The sequence below is a fragment of the Rhinatrema bivittatum genome, chromosome 14 (genome assembly GCF_901001135.1).
Source record: "Rhinatrema bivittatum chromosome 14, aRhiBiv1.1, whole genome shotgun sequence".
Lineage (NCBI taxonomy): Eukaryota > Metazoa > Chordata > Amphibia > Gymnophiona > Rhinatrematidae > Rhinatrema > Rhinatrema bivittatum.
Genome location: NC_042628.1, coordinates 50186776 through 50206227, shown reverse-complemented (window position 1 = coordinate 50206227; position 19452 = coordinate 50186776). Strand labels below are relative to the sequence as shown.

General features: G+C 46.1%; 1 protein-coding gene and 1 long non-coding RNA gene across 8 annotated transcripts in view; both read right to left on the bottom strand.

The window, feature by feature from the left end:
• The window catches only part of LOC115075846 (carcinoembryonic antigen-related cell adhesion molecule 3-like), a 570763-nt gene that overhangs the window by 227561 nt on the left and 323750 nt on the right, over positions 1-19452 (bottom strand). The gene's annotated exons all lie outside the window — the stretch shown is intronic.
• The window catches only part of LOC115075848, a 52765-nt gene continuing 38799 nt past the window's right edge, over positions 5487-19452 (bottom strand). For both annotated transcript variants that reach the window (XR_003852628.1, XR_003852626.1), the window contains exon 4: positions 5487-5785. This is a non-coding gene — a long non-coding RNA (uncharacterized LOC115075848). The remainder of the gene's footprint in view (positions 5786-19452) is intronic.

The window sequence follows — 19452 nt, the reverse complement described above, 5'->3', positions numbered from 1 at the left end:
ATGTTAGTTTTTACAATCTGGGCCTGACTCTCTGTAGGAGTGTTTACACCACCACAGATTTCAGTGAGTAGCACACATGGCTGATACTTTCTTTATCTAATACCCAGAGGTACCATAGGAAAATTGGTTCTTACCTGCTAATTTTCATTCCTGTAATACCACAGATCAGTCCAGACCAGTGGGTTGTGCATTCCTACCAGCTGATGGAGTCAGAGAACAAAACCTTTGGGCACTGCTACTTAACTAGCATGCCACCTGCAGTCCCTCAGTATTGACCTGTACCCAAGTCTAAACGACCAAACCTTTCTTAAAAGGCGAAGGGGGTTGGAACCCAAAAACTTAACCACCAACCTCTCGCCCAGAACAGATAAAACAAAAAAAACCCACTAGACCACCTCGGAACTTGCCCCTTCCGGAGCATTTGCAAAAAGACCAAATTGTTTCTTCAGGAAATATCACCTCTCAAGGTAGTCTTTCGGAATCTGAAAAGAGGGATGGGTCTCTGGACTGATCTGTGGTATTACAGGAACGAAAATTAGCAGGTAAGAACCAATTTTCTTTTCCTGAACATACCCAGATCAGTCCAGACCAGTGGGATGTACCCAAGCTACTCTACACTGGGCGGGAACCCGAAAGACTCGCTCACAGTACACCCTCCCCAAAGCACGATTCAGCTTGTGCCCTCACATCCAAACGATAATGCTTGGTGAAAGTGTGCAGGGAGGACCAAACCGCCGCTCTGCACAACTCCTGAGGCGATAGTAGGCTGACACTCAGCCCAGGAGGTAGCCTGGACTCTAGTGAAATGAGCTCTTAGACCCACGGGCACCTGACACCTGCGGGCAACATAAGTTGCAGCAAAAGCCTCCTTAATCCAGCGCGAAATCGTCACCTTCGAAGCCTTGTCACCCTTCTTAGGACCCCCAAACAAGACAAACAGATGGTCCAAACGCCGGAAGTCATTAGTAACCTTCAAATAGCGCAAAAGAACGCGACGTACATCCAAAAGATGAAGTTCCTTCTCCTGAGGAGAAACCCTGGACCAATTCGGAAATCCTGGCAGATCCACCGCCTGATTGATATGAAAAGCAGAGACCTCCTTGGGCACGAAGGAAGGAACCATGCACAGCAAAACTCTATCATCGTAAATCCTAAGAAAAGGATCTCGACATGACAAAGCCTGTAACTCTGAAATGCGTCGAGCAGAACAAATGGCTGTGAGGAAAACGGTCTTCAAAGTCAAATCCTTAATGAGAGCCCTTCGCAAAACACCCGAAGCACCAGGTTCAAACTCCAGTCCGGACATAATGCTTTACTCCTTTGAGGAAACGCAAAATGTCTGGATGCACTGCCAGTGAGCGACCGTGAACTCTGCCCCTTAAGGCACCTAAGGCAGCCACCTGAACCCTAAGAGAGTTGAAAGCTAAACGTTTGGCCAACCCTTGTTGCAGGAAGTCCAACACTTGGGGAATCTCCGTTGACAAAGGATCCAAGGAGCGCTGGCAGCACCATGCCTCAAATAACTTCCAGACCCTAATATAGGATCATAGAATTAGAAGGCCGACACACCTGAAGAAGAGTGGAAATGACCTGCTCGGAATATCCCCTCAATCGCAATCGCTGCCTCTCAAAAGCCAGGCCGCGAGAGAGAAGTGATCCACCTGATCCAAAAATATGGGCCCCTGACGGAGTAGATGCGGAAGATGCGCCAGCTGTAGAGGACTTTCCAAGGCTAATCGCACCATGACCGTGAACCATGGGCGACACGGCCACTCCAGAGCCACCAACACTACATTGCTGGATGCTGCTCCATGCATCATAGAAGCCGACCGATGAGAGGCCAGGGAGGAAAGGCATAGAAAAGAATGCCCGAAGGGCCACGGACATACCAGAGCGTCCAGTCCTACCGAACCTATTTCTCGATGATGGCTGAAGAAGCGCTCCATCTTCACATTGGCTCGAATTGCCATCAGATCCAACTGAGGCATAAGATCCACCTGGCGCAAATGAGGTTCCATGCTTTGGGAGCTAACTCCCACTCTCTCGGATCGAGCTGTTGCCTGCTGAGGAAGTCCGCCTGTACATTTTCCACACCCGCGACATGAGTCGCGGCGATTCCTTTGAGATGGCGCTTAGCCCAAGCAAACAATAGCCTGTCCTCCAGTGCTACTGTGAGACTCTGTGTCCCGCCTTGCCAGTTGATGTAAGCTACCATCGTCGCGTTGTCTGAGAACACTCAAACCATTGTGTCCTTGACCAGAGGAAGAAATGCTCAGAGAGCCAGCTGGACAGCCCTCATCTCGAGGCAGTTGATGAACCAGGATTTCTCCATTGGAGACCAAAGTCCTTGGGTGGATTTGTTGAGGTAGACTGCATCCCATCCGGATAGACTGGCATCCGTGGAGCTAACCACCCAATTCGGAGGATCTAAGTCCACTCCCTGTAAGCCACTATGATAGACTGAATCTGGACTCTGGAAGGAGGGGTAATGGTATATGGAAATGTTCCGACACTGGACTCCACCGCGATAACAGTGCACGCTGCAATGGACACAAATGAGCAAACGCCCATGGGACCAAATCCAAGGTAGAGGCCACAGATCCCAGAATCTAAAAGTGATGCCAAACTGTTGGATTCTTCCTCTGAAGCAGGGCTTGGACCTGATCCTGCAACTTTGTTACACGGTCCGCTGCCAGAGAAACCTTGCCTCGGAAAGTGTCAAACAGCGCTCCCAAGTAGACCAACAACTGCGTGAGCTCCAAATGACTTTTCTGGACATTTATGACCCAGCCGAGCAACTGCAAGGTGAGCATCACCCTCTGAACCGATCTAACACAGTCCTCCTGAGACTTCGCTCGGATTAGCCAGTCATCGAGTTACGGGTAAACAAGGACCCCTTCCTTGCGCAGGAACGCCGCCACGACCACCATGACCTTGGTGAAAGTGCATGGAGCCGTTGCCAGGCCGAAAGGAAGAGTTTGAAACCAGAAATGTTGGCCCATCACCTTGAAGCGCAGGATCCGCTGGTGAGCCCGGCGAATCAGGATGTGGAGATTTGCCTCGGTGAGTTCTAACGATGCGAGAAACTCTCCTCTGCGTACTGTGGTCACCACGGTTCTTAACGTCTCCATGTAAAAATGGGAACTCGCAAGTACCTGTTCACCTTCTGCAGATCCAGAATGGGTCGAAAGGTGCCCTCTTTCTTGGGAACCACAAAGTAGACCGAATACCGTCCCGTGCCCTGTTTTGCCAGAGGAAATGGAACAATGGCCTGGAGATCGAGCAGCCGTTGTAGAGTCCCCTGTACTGCCTCACGCTTGACCTGCGAAGCGATGCGAGACTCCACAAAGGCCTCCCGCACCGGGCACGAAAACTCAAAAGCGTAACTGTCCAGGACCACTTCCAAGACCCATCGGTCCGAGGTAATCTTTTCCCACTCAGAGTAGAAGCTCGACAATCTGCCTTCATTGGGTAGGTTTTCCACGACCAGCACCCTGGTCCGTGGACTCTCTGCCTGGGCGCCGTCCTCCACGAAAGGACTGCTGATGTCCCAAGCCTGGCCTGGACCCCGAAGGAGCTGAAGACCTATGAGGGTGAAATCTGCGAGAATCCCGAAAACGAGCCCGCGGGGGAAAATCCTTCCCCGAAGGTTTCCTATCGTCTGGCAATCGGTTTCCCTTGGACTCCCCCAGCAATTTCACCAACTGGTCGAGATCCTCCCCGAAGAGAAGTTTGCCCTTAAAGGGGAGGTTACAAAGTTGAGACTTGGAAGATAAGTCTGCTGACCAATTACACAACCAGAGCAGTCTACGAGCCGTAACTGCAGACACCATACTACGCGCCGAGGTCCTAATCAAGTCATACAACGCGTCCGCGACATAGGCAACTCCTGCCTCCAAACGCGCGGCTTGCAAGCTGGCCATCGGGACTGGGGGTTGCGGCGGCCTCCTGAACCCAGCAAAGACAGGCTCTCTCTGCATGAGGCTGGCGCAAATCGCTGCCCTGAGACTCAGAGCGGAGTCCTCAAAGACTCGCTTCAGATGAATCTCCAGTTTGCGGTCCTGAATGTCCTTCAGCGCACCGGCTACGGCCACAGGAATGGTGGTCTTCTTAGTCACGGCAGACACCGCCACTTGGTCCGGGTCGTCCTGTATCACATCACCCATATCCTGGGTGAGTCCCGGATCCTGATCCGCCTCAGGGTCTGAGGGATCCCCGAGTGGGGTCGGCAACCTATCCACAACCTTGAGCCCCTTGGTGAGCCCGTGCAGGGTGATGGCGGTTCGGGGACCCCATGGGTATCCGCTTTGGTGGAGGTTCCGCCAAAGGGTTCGGCTGCGCTACTCTCTTCAGGATCTCCTGTTTCCTAGCCAGGAATGCCTGATGTAGCAGGAGCACAAACTCAGGGCAAAACTCCCCTGAATCAACACCACCCCCTGCAGGAGGGTCTGGTGGCCCAGGGTCATCCCCAAACATGGGAATTTGGTCCACCGGAGAAATAATGAGAGGGGCCGCCTCTTCCCTTAGCAGCCGCCGCATACTACCCTCCCCCGCCGAGGAGGACCGTGCCCCGGAGGACTGGAGCCCTTGCCTGCTTGTTGTTCCCTCCAAGGAAGTTCCCTCCTGCTTTGAAGAACAGGCAGAACACAGGGAACTAGCATTTATGGCCTGCCCTGATGCCCCACACGCTTGTCAGATTCCCAACTTAGGCCGGGGTGCCACTGAGAAAAACGAGCAGCAACACGGTCGGTTAAAAAAAAAGAAAAAAATTCCAGTCAGAAAACCTTTGCGTGACTGCAGGAGCTAAAACAGAAAAACTCCCTGCAGGTGCGAAATTGCTAAGGAGAGCTGCCGACGCGAGAAAAAAAAAAGAAGCCTCACACGAGCGTGAAGGCCTCCCCTCGCCGACCTACCCAGAGCCCCGGGCGGTTGTAAGGACACGCGGGGTTAAGCTCACCACTCCAGCTGGCCTGCCGATGAAAGGCATGGCAAGGCCCATCCCCCAAATGGTGGACCTTGAAAGGCTTCTTCCTTGCTTTCTTTTTTTTGAAGAAGAAACTTTAACCTGACAGAGTTGGAGTCTGAGGAAGGAGTGAGAGGAGCCTCCTCAGTGCTCGAGGAAACCAGGAGCCCCTGGCTATCGAGACACTAGCACCAATGCGGGCGAGACGCAGGCAGGGATATCCAACCCCCCGGACGCCCAGCTTCAACTGAGGGATGGCCCACGAAGGTGCTTAACACCTCAGGAAGCTACACTACTAATTACAAACTAGCCTATCCTAGGAAAAAAAACCTTTCCCTATTAACCTTTTTTTTTTACTTTTTAACTGACTGCAGGTTTGCATCTCTACCATCTGCTGGAGTCAGAGAAATACTGAGGGACTGCTGGTAGTGCGCTCGTTAAGTAGCAGTGCCCAAGTTTTTGTTCTCTGACTCCATCTGCTGGTAGGAATGCACAACCCACTGGTCTGGACTGATCTGGGTATGTTCAGGAACAGAGTATTACCAAATATAGTCAAAACTCCCCCCCCCCCCACATCATCTGCAGGTGCTATCAATATATAACAGAATACAGTTGTCCCTATTATATCCATAGGCACCATCAATGTGCTGCAAAAGATAAGTTTACAAACCAATTTATTTCTTTATTCATCTCTTTTGAAAAGCAAGTAACAATATGTTCAGGTTTTCCTCCTTCCCAACCCCTCATGAAATTACAGCAACTGCTTCCAAGCTCTCTCTTCTGATGTACTGTTTTACACGTCAGCAGTCCATGCCTCTCCACCTGTGAAGGTAAAAAGGAAGAAGCTAAAGTACAAATACAACTGACTGTTCCCTATTACTTCCAATTTAGAGTGCCATTAATAGGTCTCTTTTAAAGTATTTATTTATTTATCCTTCTCTTGAACTGTCTATGCTGTATTAATGCTTTACGTAACTCTTGTTAACTTTAAATATAACATTTCTGCATGGGAGTAATCTGCACAGAATGCACCTACCATCCTTAACACAATGCATGCATACTAGATGGACCTTTTGGTCTTTATTTACTGTCATTGCTATGTACTGTGTTATAGTATAGCTTTTGCATGGGGCTTTAATGATCAGATTTACTAACTGTGGCAGCAGCTAAACAGGAACATTTTTTGAAGACTAGAAACACTAATGTCACTTCAGGATTGAAGTACAAATCTGAATGAAAAGGAGGATCCTGATATATTTTTCACTGTTTGCCAAGTTATTTTTATAAAGCTGCTAGTGTTATTCTTTCATTGGAATTGAATATTTTAAAACTTGAAATATATTGCTATTCATTTTCTCTTTTTTTGAATGGGAGGGAGTCAAATTTTTTGCTCATTTTTATCCCCTGGAAACTTCAAATTTTATCCATCTGCTATATTTTTCTAATCTTTAGGGGGGTTGGAGATGGACTATCTTGGGTATGGCTTGCATGACAATTTAAAACTTTGCCTGTAGTCTTCACAGGCACAGCACAACCTACTCCTGGGTTACAAAACATCCAGGACACTGGATGATTCTGCTAGTTACCAGGGAAAGGAAAACAGAAAGGAAACACAAAAGGGTAAACCAATCACACATTAAATAAAAAATTAAAAGGGGAAGGGAGGGAGGGAGAAGTATAAAAACGCCAAAATACAATTTAAAAAAAGAACAGATAGAATATGCATACCTGAAGAAGCCCAATAAATGTCTTTCTTAAGGGGAACTGTTCAAATGTAGTATTTGAGGGAGGGATAAACTCTTCAGTGCATTCATTGCTTTGTTCTACTCCTTTTGTTTTTTGAACTACTTTTTTTCTTTATATTCTTTGTCTCACTTTGTAGTTTGCTGTATCTACATTATTTACATTTGTTTTTTCAATTACATACTTTTGATAATTATGTAATTCCTTTTCTATCCTATTTCTTTATTTTGAGATTGTAATCGGAGGGCAGGAGGAGCCTGGTCTCTGGATGCCCATGATAATATGGGCACCAGGCCTGCTCTCCTGTGAGGAGACGGTTAGGCATGGGTGGGGGTTTGTCTTTCCGAATTGGTGCACTGGGTTTAAATCTCCCAGGATGCTGAGGTCCTGGTTGGTTGGCCCCCAATGCAACAAGGGAAGAGGGGTAGGACCTGGTGGGGGGTTATCTAAAGGTGTGGTACCTTTGGGTGCTGCCCCTTCAATTCCAGTGCGGCTTCGTGCTCGTCGGGTCTTCTGTTCCTTCTGGGCTGTCTTGCAATAGTTGTTCTTTCTTTCCCTTGATATGCCAGCTCGTGGCACAGCACGATCAGGAGCGGCTGTGCAGGCTCCTGTGGGGGGAGGGTGGTGATCCGCAGCTGGTTTGGGTGGAGAGAGTAGGCTGCCGATGCAAATTGAAGACAGCGGGGCTACTCGCAGTTGTTCGGAGGTTGTAAGAATCCCGGCGGGGAAGGGCAGTGGTGTGGCTCATCCTGATTGCTCACAGGTAGTTTCTTCTGCGCCTAATTCAGCGTGTTCCAGGGTCTCTTCTGCCTGTCAACTCTTTGGTCGGCTGGCACGAGCAGGATGGCGCAGCTCTTGCGCGCTGGAGTGGGCTCTGGAGGTTCTTTCTTTTCCTTGGTGCAGACTGCATCGTCAGGGGAAGCCGTCTCCCTCACTCTGGCTCCTGCTTTCGAGCATTCTTTTGGACCCAACCACGAATCTGGTGTCATTCAGGAGAGGTCCTTGGCGGTGCCTGCTTTGGTGGGTAATAGTGGGGTAGGAGATTTTAGTGCTGATGGGTCTGTTGCTTTGCCCAAGTCCCTTGGGCAGGTCCTTCAGATTTGGTCCCTGTTTCAATTATTAAGTTAAGTTAACCTTTATCCTTTCCCGTGGTGGTTCCCTCTGCTTCTTCGGTTCTTCTTTCTGGGATGGGGGTCTTCTTTGGTGATCCTTCTGCGAAGGGTAGGCCGGAAATTTTTCCTGTTGTCCCTGGGCCCTTTGTTAACCCAGGGACCAGTTTTTTTCTGCACAGTGGGGTCCGGGGCCTAGTTTGGCCTCGGTCCTTTGGGTTGGGGTTTTGGTTCAGGTTGGTGAATGTTTCCAATTTCGGGGAGGGGTAATTTTTCAGGTGTTGGCTTGGGTTGCCAGGGTGTCTCTGCTGGGAGTGTGGTGACTTATGGTTCTACGGGCCCTCCTGCAGTGGGACTGGACGCCAATTTGCCTGCTTCTAGTTTGCTGCCTTCTTCTGTTCCTCATGTTTACTTGGAGGATGGTGTTGTTGGGCAGTCCCTGGGGTTTAGGGCTGGTGAGGGGATATGGCTCCCTCAAATACTACATTTGAACAGTTCCCCTTAAGAAAGACATTTATTGGGCTTCTTCATGTATGCATATTCTATCTGTTCTTTTTTTAAATTGTATTTTGGCTTTTTTATATTTCTCCCTCCCTCCCTCTTTTAAATTTTGTATTTAATGTATGATTGGTTTACCCTTTTGTGTTTCCTTTCTGTTTTCTTTTCCCTGGTAACTAGCAGAATCATCCACTGTCCTGGATGTTTTGTTACCCAGGAGTAGATTGTGCTGTGCCTGTGAAGACTACAGGCAAAGTTTTAAATTGTCATGCAAGCTATACCCAAGATAGTTCTGATTTTGTTCAGGATACTTCTGATTTTGTTTTTCAGTTGGAGAGCCGTGGAACTGTTGGTGCTGATTATTTTGGATTGTCCTAGTCCTTCCCGGCTGGAGAATTGGAGAAACCAACAAGCCACTGCGGTAGTACGTTGGATGAATATTTCATTGGGAGCCCAGGGTGCGGCATCTTCTAAGGCTGATCCTTCTGGTGCAAGTAATGTGGGTGCTCAGCAGTCTGTGGGACATCCTCTTTTGCAGGATAGAGTTGCAGCTGGTGAGTATATGGTTGTGAGGAGTGACAATGTACTGCACTTCAGCGCTTGCTCAAACCTTTCCCCGGTCGGGTGGGATGGTTGATGTTGGTGCATGACTAGACGCGGGTCTCAGTGGTGTTGGGTGTCATGGCCCTTCGGGGCCAGGGGCAGAATCTGGCGCAGACGAGGTTTCATCACATGTGGTGGGTGAGCGGGACTCTAGTGCTAGGGTGCAGGCCAAAAGTAAGGGTGAAGAAAAGATTACAGGTGGGAAAAAGAAACGTAAGTGACACGGGAGCCACAGGAGGTCTAGCAGCTCTGACTCCAGTTCTTCCTCTAGTTCTTCTTACATAAGAACATAAGAAATTGCCATGCTGGGTCAGACCAAGGGTCCATCAAGCCCAGCATCCTGTATCCAACAGAGGCCAAAACCAGGCCACAAGAACCTGGCAATTACCCAAACACTAAGAAGAACCCTTGCTACTGATGCAATTAATAGCAGTGGCTATTCCCTAAGTATAATTGATTAATGGCCATTAATGGACTTCTCCTCCAAGAACATATCCAAACCTTTTTTGAACCCAGCTACACTAACTGCACTAACCACCTCCTCTGGCAACAAATTCCAGAGCTTTATTGTTCGTTGAGTGAAAAAGAATATTCTCCGATTAGTCTTAAATGTGCTACTTGCTAACTTCATGGAATGCCCCCTAGTCCTTCTATTATTCAAAAGTGTAAATAACCGAGTCACATCTACTCGTTCAAGACCTCTCATGATCTTAAAGACCTCTATCATATCCCCCCTCAGCCGTCTTTTCTCCAAGCTGAACAGCCCTAACCTCTTTAGCCTTTCCTCATAGGGGAGCTGTTCCATCCCCTTTATCATTTTGGTTGCCCTTCTCTGTACCTTCTCCATCGCAACTATATCTTTTTTGAGATGCGGCGACCAGAATTGTACACAGTATTCAAGGTGTGGTCTCACCATGGAGTGATACAGAGGCATTATGACATTTTCCGTTCTATTAACCATTCCATTCCTAATAATTCTTAACATTCAATTTGCTTTTTTGACTGCTGCAGCACACTGAGCTGACGATTTTAAAGTATTATCCACAATGATGCCTAGATCTTTTTCCTGGGTGGTAGCTCCTGATATGGAACCTAACATCGTGTAACTACTGCAAGGGTTATTTTTCCCTATATGCAACACCTTGCACTTGTCCACATTAAATTTCATCTGCCATTTGGATGCCCAATCTTCCAGTCTTGCAAGGTCCTCCTGTAAAGTATCACAGTCTGCATGTGACTTAACTACTCTGAATAGATTTGTATCATCCGCAAATTTGATAACCTCGCTCGTCGTATTCCTTTCCATATCATTTATATATATATATTGAAAAGCACCGGTCCAAGTACAGATCCCTGAGGCACTCCACTATTTACCCTTTTCCACTGAGAAAATTGATCATTTAATCCTACTCTCTGTTTCCTGTCTTTTAACCAGTTTGTAATTCATGAAAGTACATCACTTCCTATTCCATGACTTTTTAGTTTTCGTCGAAGCCTCTCATGAGGGACCTTGTCAAATGCCTTCTAAAAATCCAAATATACTACATCTACCGGTTCACCTTTATCCACATGTTTATTAACCCCTTCAAAAAAATTAAGCAGATTTGTTAGGCAAGACTTCCCTTGGGTAAATCCATGTTGTCTGTGTCCCATTAAATCATGTCTTTCTATATGCTCTACGATTTTGATCTTGAGAATAGTTTCCACTATTTTTCCCGGCACTGAAGTCAGGCTCACTGGTCTATAGTTACCCGGATCGCCCCTGGAACCTTTTTTAAATATTGGGGTTACATTGGCCACCCTCCAGTCTTCAGGTACAATGGATGATTTTAATGATAGGTTACAAATTTTAACTAATAGATCAGAAATTTCATTTTTGAGTTCCTTCAGAACCCTTGGATGCATACCATCCGGTCCAGGTGATTTGCTACTCTTTAGTTTGTCAATCTGGCCTACTATATCTTCCAGGTTCACAGTGATTTTGTTCAGCTCGTCTGACTCATCACCTCTGAAAACCATCTCCGGAACTGGTATCTCCCAACGTCCTCATTAGTAAACACGGAGGCAAAGAATTCATTTAGTCTTTCTGCAATGGCCTTATCTTCCCTAAGAGCCCCTTTAACCCCTCTGTCATCTAATGGTCCAACCGACTCCCTCACAGGTTTCTTGCTTTGGATATATTTTAAAAAGTTTTTATTATGAGTTTTTGCCTCTATGGCCAACTTCATTTCAAATTCCCTCTTCGCCTGTCTTATCAATGTTTTACACTTACCTTGACAATGCTTATGTTTTATCCTATTTTCTTCAGATGGATCCTTCTTCCAATTTTTGAAGGATGTTTTTTTTGGCTAAAATAGCCTCTTTCACCTCACCTTTTATCCATGACGGTAATCATTTTGCCTTCCTTCCACCTTTCTTAATGTGCGGAATACATATGGACTGCGCCTCTAGGATTGCATTTTTAAACAATGTCCAAGCCTGTTGAACACTTTTAACCTTTGCAGCTGCACCTTTCAGTTTTTTTCTAACTATTTTCCTCATTTTATCAAAGTTTCCCTTTTTAAAATTTAGTGTTAGAGCTGCAGATTTACTTATTGTCCCCCTTCCAGTTATTAGTTTAAATTTGATCCTGTTATGATCACTGTTGCCAAGTGGCCCCACCACCGTTACTTCTCTCACCAAATCTTGCGTTCCACTAAGAATTAAATCTAAAATAGCTCCCTCTCTTGTTGGTTCCTGAACCAGTTGCTCCATGAAGCAATCATTTATTACATCCAGGAACTTTATGTCTCTAGCAAGTCCTGATGTTACATTTACCCAGTCAATATTGGGGTAATTGAAATCTCCCATTATTATTGCACTGCCAAATTGGTTTGCTTCCCTGATTTCTCTGTCTGACCATTTTATCCAGGTGGACAAAATGGTCCGACAGATGGTCTGTCATCTGGGGACAAGGTGGGGGCGGCTAGTCACGCGGCTCAGGGGGGGGGGAATAAGGGTGCATCAGCAATGTCATTCTCACTGAGTTAAGGGAACTAGTTTCCTACTCCCGTAGGTAGCAGATCAGGAAGCGAAAGTATATTGATATTTTTTTGCTTGTTAGAGGGTAGACAGGGCAAGTGACTGGGGGAAAAATAAGGACAAGGCCAAACGGCTTCCTGGTTCGGAAGGGAAGGTCCCTAGGAATATATTAAACTGGGTTCGGTATTTTCTGAGATTGGCTAGTGTGATTGGTCATTATGATCCGTCTCAGTACGGTTCTTTATTGACTTATGCGGACACTATCATAGGGGCTCATAAAGATTATGAAGGTTAGGCTTGGCTTAACTATGATGAACGTTTTTGAGATAGGATGGCAGGAAATAAGGCAATTTGTTGTGGGACACAGGATGTGAGTCTCTGGTTAAAGCAGATGACTAATAAAGCGCATATGGCTGTTCCTTCCTCTTCTGTGCAACCTGGGCGTGCGGCTCAGATGACCCCCCATCTCAACAGAATTGGCCCTTTCGTGGACTAGGAGTTGGCTTTGGTCGAGGAAAGTCTTCAGGTGGAGCTTCAGATGTCTGCTGGTGCTTCAGTTGGTCGGGGTGCCTTTTTCCCGATTGTAAGTTCAAGCACCTCTGTTCCTTGTGTGCCTCCAGCCACCTGGCTACCAACTGTCCTGTAAGACAGGCTCTGGATCCTCTGCTGGAGATAAGTAATCTGAGTATGGATAGGGCTCCTACTCCGATTGGTGTTTCTGTCAAGATTCCATTGTTAGCTATTTATCCAAATTGAAAGGCGGCTGGTATATTGTGTGATGGATTTTCTGTTGGTTCTCAGATTCCCTTGTCGGTAATATGAAGGGTGGAGGCTCCAACTTGGTTTCGGTTGGCATCCATGGTTCATCAGAAGTTGGTTGAGGAGCTTTCTTTGGGCAGAATTGCTGGTCCTTTTATGGAACTCCCCTTTGCCAGGATGATTCTCTCTCCTTTGGCCGCTGTTCCTAAGAAGGAGCTGGGTAAATTTCAGTTGATTCACAGTTTCTTTTTCGGAAGGGTCGTCAGTCAATGATTTCATTCCCCATAAGTTTTGTACGGTCCGTTATGCTTCCTTCGACTCCGTAGTGCAGTTGGTTCGTCATTGCAGCCCTGGGGCTTTAATGACCAAGGTTGACATTGAGTCTGCCTTTCGCCTCCTTCCTGTCCACCCGGATAGTTTCCCTTTACTGGGCTTTCAGTTTCGGAATCAGTACTACTTTGACAAATGTATGCCTATGGGCTGCTCTGCTCTTGTTCTTATTTTGAAATGTTTAGTTCCTTCGTACATTTGGTTACCATATGCACAGCTGGCTCTAGTGGTGTTGTCCATTATTTGGATGATTTTTTATTTTTTGGTCCTACTGGCTCAGCAGTTTGTGCAAATATTATGGATGGTTTTGCCTAGGTGGCCCGTAGCTTCGGTATCCCTATTGCTTAGGATAAGACTGAGGGTCCTGTTTTGTGTTTGGTGTTTTTGGGCATTGAGTTGAATTCGGTGGCTATGGTGTCCCGTTTGCCATCTGCTAAGGTTGATCAATTGAAATCTTTGGTGTCTGGTGTGCTGCAATTGAAGAAGTTTATGCTTCGGCAGATGCAGTCATTGGTGGGCAGCCTCAATTTCACTTGCAGGGTTATACCTATGGGTCATGTTTTCCTGTAACATTTGGCTTTGGCAATATCAAGTGTACAGCTTTGGCACCATATATTAGGATTACTCGTTGGATCTGCGGGTTTGGGACGCCTTCCTCAGTGGTTTTAATGCTGTGTCAGTTTGGCAATTGCAGCCACTCTCTAACCATGATTTGGAGTTCTTTTCTTTTTTTTGTTTTTCTTTATGAATTTTAACAACAAACTAAAATTCACCAATTTTGTATCCAATTATACATTGAATTCTTGAGGAATAAACTAGGTACATAAACATTTACAAATAACAAAATAAGCTTAACTTTGCTAGTTTTCCAATTACCAAACTATGGTGGAGGCCTGTTGAGCAAAAATCAAATATCATAAATCTAAAAAAAAATCCTATATAGGACAGAAGAGCACAGAATTTACTTTTTTTTATACCAACTTTACTTATTTTAATTTGAAGGTTCCGTGTCCCTACTCCGAGTTCTACGTTCTTCCAAGAACTTTTCCAGATCTAGGGGATCATAATACACATATTTTACACCTTCCACCCTCATAATGCATTTGCATGGGAATCTTACCATAATCTGTATTCCAAATGTTCTAGCTTGATTGGCTAGGATAATAAATTTCTTTCTCCTTGATTGTGTGTCCTTTGCTACGTCTGGATACACCCATAATTTCTGACCCAGATAGAGAGATGATCTATTTTGCATAAATAATTTTAATACCTTATCCCTATCCAGAGAAAGGGCAAATTTAACAATTAAAGTACCTCTTTTCTCGATCTGGGCGCTATATGATGTTTCTAGCAGTTCTGTAATATTCAAAGTGGATTCTTGTGGGGGTACAGCATTTTGATTTCCTTCACCCAGAAAATATGCACTGATAATAGAGGGAAGATTATTCAGAGGAAAAGGACAAAACCTCGATGAAATAATTTCTAAGCTGCTCTATTGGGGAAATCAACTTACATTTTGGAAAATTTACGAATCTAAGATTCGAGTAACGAACTACATTTTCTAAATTTTCAAGTTTTCTAGATAAGATGTTTTCTCCTCTTATTATTGTTGTCTGTACCTCTTTTATCTTAGTTATTCTTCTTCCACTTTCTTAAGGGTTGTCCCATTATTTATTACCATCGGGCTTATGCTCTGTAGTATAGACTGCACATCTTTAATATTAACATTTAAATTCTCAACATATTTCTGCAAAGACATTATTGCTGTCCATAACATTTCCAATGAAACTTGTTTAGATTCACCAAGCTTAACATTCGGGGTGGATGGCATACATAATAACTTGGACAGTTCTTGTTCTGAAGTCTTTTCAAGGGACGGAACAAACGTACTTGTTCTAATAGCCATAGATCTCCCAATGGCTTCTCCAGCTCTTTGATCCAATAGAGGAGGTATCCCCCCTCTTCTCCCATCACTGCAGACTTATTACCATGAGCTTCCTCTAACGGGTTCACCCCTATGAACGCTGTCCGTAATATTGGTGAACCGAGTTCATTGGTATCTGCAGTGGTCCTTGGTGGTAGAGGCATCGTTGGGACCCCGGGACTCAGACTTACATCTCCCGACAAGGGGGATACTTGCTCCAATTCCCCAATTGTAATGGGACACTCCGGGGCCAAATTATCTGTGCGTGTGTAGAAACCAGTTAAAGTCGTTTGTAAGGGACCAGGCCTTGCAGGGGTAGAGGCATCCTGCCTGACCTTGCCTTTTCTCTTTGTATGCGGCATAAATTTGATGAGTAAATGTTATAACAACTTAATGGTTCTACTCACACTTCTGTCGTCTCAAAACAGCGATGTAGGAGGAGGAGGGGTTCCCGGGCTATGACCAAAAGACGGTGGCAGCCTTCGCCGGCCCAAGCCGCGCGCCCCTTACGGAGCGCGCGGCTTAGGCAGCGTGCGCCGTCTATTCTTCAATTTGAAGGGGCGGACGCTCCTCTGACGTCACTCCAGCCTCGTTCTGGTTCCCGGACACCGGGGCTCCTCTGCTGTTCCAGGGCTCGACCCTCGATGACTCTGGGTCTCCAAAAAGTGACGACCAGCCTGGTAGCCCCTCTCACCTCTGACTCAGGCTCCCCCTGGAGTTATTTTCTGACGCTGCTGGTGGTATTGGTTTTGGCGTTTATTGTCAGGGGGCTTGTTGTGCCACTCCATGGCCAGAGGCTTAAGAACATAAGAAAATGCCATACTGGGTCAGACCAAGGGTCCATCAAGCCCAGCATCCTGTTTCCAACAGTGGCCAATTCAGGCCTTAGAGATGTGAATCGGAACCAGAATCGGATCCGATATCAGTTCCGATTCACATCTCTATAGATGTGAATCGGAACCAGAATCTGATCCGATATCAGTTCCGATTCACATCTCTATCAGGCCATAAGAACCTGGCAAGTACCCAAAAACTAAGTCTATTCCATGTTACCATTGCTAATGGCAGTGGCTATTCTCTAAGTGAACTTAATAGCAGGTAATGGACTTCTCCTCCAAGAACTTATCCAATCCTTTTTTAAACACAGCTATACTAACTGCACTAACCACATCCTCTGGCAACAAATTCCAGAGTTTAATTGTGCGTTGAGTAAAAAAGAACTTTCTCCGATTAGTTTTAAATGTGCCCCCTAGTCTTTCTACTATCCGAAAGAGTAAATAACCAATTCACATCTACCCGTTCTAGACCTCTCATGATTTTAAACATCTCTATCATATCCCCCCTCAGTCGTCTCTTCTCCAAGCTGAAAAGTCCTAACCTCTTTAGTCTTTCCTCATAGGGGAGCTGTTCCATCCCCCTTATCGTTTTGGTAGCCCCTTGGCTTGGATAGCAGCTGGCTCAACTTGCAACATTATCTTTTTGGAGCTTTTCCCTATCGTGGTGGCTTTGGTCATTTGGGGTGATAAGTTGTGGGATAAAAAAGTAATTTTTTGGTGTGATAACCTGGGGGTAGTGCAGGTCATTAGTAAGTTGTCTGCTTAGTGTGTTCTCGAGGCAAATTTATTGCACAAATTTGTGTTGTGCTGTCTGCAGTTAAATTTGGTAGTTTTGGCATATCATGTCCCAGGTATGGGTAATAAAATTGCTGGTGTGGTGTGAATAAAGAATAAGAGAAAATCTTGGGAGTTTTTGAGAAGAAGAAGTTTGCTACTTTTGGGATATGGGAACTGCTGTAGAAATATCAACAAGAAATGTATGAATTTTAATGTAAAAGGGATATGTGCAATAGGCAATATTGTGTTTAGTGTTATGTGAATGAATGTAGTATGAGTGTGAATATTATATAAATTTTAGACATATGTATGTAAATAAAGTAAATAAATATTGATGAAAAGAGATGCAGGTATATATTGTATATTTATTCATCTAATAAAATTGCTGACTATCTCGTTTCAAGTAGGATCTTTTTGGAGGCTGGCATTGAATGTGGATCAAGAGGGGGTGGCGATCCCAGATTTCCTTTGGCGTAACAGAACCCCGAATCTTGGAACCTGCTGAGGGCATCAGTGGCAGCATCCACGTGGTCTTCCTACTCCAGCGGGTGTTCTAAAGTGTTGCGATTTTTGTTCACCCATGGCTGGTCTTGAGGGCCGGTATCAGAGGAATTGATATCTGATTACATTACTTCCTCAAAGGCAAGGGGCCTGTCAAGGGCCTCTGTGTCTGCACATATTATGGGCCTTTCCTTCTTTTTTAAGGCACATGGTTGGGGCAATCCTTCCGACAGATGCTTGGTCAAATGCTTGTTGGCTGGATGGTTGCGGGATTTTCTTCCGTCAGTTGATGGTAGACTTCCTATCATACATTCCATATTGTTGCGGATGTGAGAGTATCTTCATGATATTTGTTTTTCTTCCTTTGAAGTTTGTTTATTCCGAGCTGTTTTTGTATTAGCCTTTTTCAGGGCGTTTTGGTTTGGAGAGTTGGTGGATCAGTCTGGGAAATGTAATGATCGTTCTGGGCTACGGATGGTGAATGTTCATTTAGAGGGCGATAGGTTGCAATTAAAGATCCACCGCACCAAGGGATCAGGTGAGAAAGGGTGATTGGCTGGATCTGTCGGCGGTTCTAGGGTTGTGCACCTGCCTATTTGCTAATGTGCGAGCATATTTGTTTATACGTCCATCTGGGAGTACCCCCTTTCTGGTCCCTGCTGATGGCGCTCCCCTTACTAAATACCAGTTTACTATGGTACTCCAGAAGGTTCTGTGAGTTTTAGGCTTAGGGGGAAGAAACTACGGGACCCATTCTTTCCATATTGGGGTGGCCACGTATGCGGCGGACTCTGGTTTGTTCAGTGGGGTTATTTGTCGTATTGGCCGATGGAAGTCTGGGGCATTTGCAACTTATGTGCACAAGGATAAATTGTAACTGTGGCTAGGTTGTTTCCTTGGGGATTGTTTGCTGCATTAATTTTCTTTCTTTTTCAGATTCACATCCACACAGATGAAGTGTTTGGCTGGTTGGTCACTCTTATGTGGTGTGGGCTCTTCGTCGGGTGGTGAAGCGACCCTATGGCCCTCATCTTGGCCTGGCTCATCATGGTGTGCGAGTGAGTTGGCTTGGTCACCGTGAAATGCGCTGGGACCAGTTGCTCACATTTATGTTGTCTTACTTATCCATGTGGCCTCCTCTGGCGGTTTTGCTGATCCACCTTGGCGGCAACGATCTGGGAGATTGGTCTTGACGTCGTCTTTTAGATGCAGTCCAGAAAGACCTGTCGGTTTTGATGTCTTGGTTGTCTGACACTGTTTTATGTTGGTCAGATATTATTCCAAGGCCTGTCTGTCTGGGTTCCAGGATCTGGGGGTCACAGCAGGACTAAACTGAATTGTCAGATTGGTGCTTGGTTAAGCACACATGATGGCTTACATGTCATTAATGTTGGGGCCTGGGTTGTATGTCCTGGCTTTTCTGGTAGGGACAGGGTACACCTTTCAGGGGTTGGTATTGATTTATTCAATAACACTATTCAGGAGACCTTGGAGTATGTCCTTCAACTTGCCCCTTAGGCTGCACTCCCTATGGCGGAGTGGCCAGAGCCATGTGTATTTTGGGGTGGGGGCTGATATCAAGGAATCCTCTAGGTGTCGGGTTATCTTGATGCTGTGCTGTTGGATTGCATGTGATTGGGTTCAGTCACATGGTTGGGACCCTTTGCTGGGGCTATGGTGGGGATCCCAGGATGCCGCTGGTAGTTACAGGCTTAGTGGCCTGTGGACGGTTCATCTTGTTGGGACGAGGCAGATGTATGCTGGGGGTGAAGTGTATTGTTTTTGGTGGCTCTGGTGATTTGTTTGTTAATAAAGCTGCTGCCTTTTGTCATTCCAATCAGTGTTTCTCTGCGTGTGTTATTTCTGGAGATGGTATATTTGTAAGTAGCCAAGGGAGAGGAGCTATGAGTCCTGGTGCCCATATTATGATCGGGCAGTAGGGAGCCAGGTCTCTGGATGCCCATGATAATATGGGCACGAGGCCTGCTCCTCCTGCGAGGCGAAGATAAGGCGTGGATGGAGGTTTATCCTCCCAAATTAGTACACTGGTTTAAATCTCCCAGGTCGCTGAGGTCCTGGTTGTTTGGCCCCCAGTGCACCAAGGGAAGAGGAGTAGGACCTGGTGGGGGGTTATATAAAGGGGTGGTATCTTTGGGTGCCGCCCTTTCGATTCCAGCACGGCTTCGTGCTCTCCTTCCTCCCTCCCTTTCTTTGGTAGTGTTGGGGTTGTCGCAGCTTGGGTGACGGAGTGACCAGAGCCATGTGTATTTTGGGGTGGGGGCTAATATCAAGGAATCCGCTAGCTGGCAGGTTATCTTGATGCTGCGCTGTTGGATTGCATGTAATTGGGTTCAGTCACATGGTTGGGACCATTTGCTGGGGCTGTGG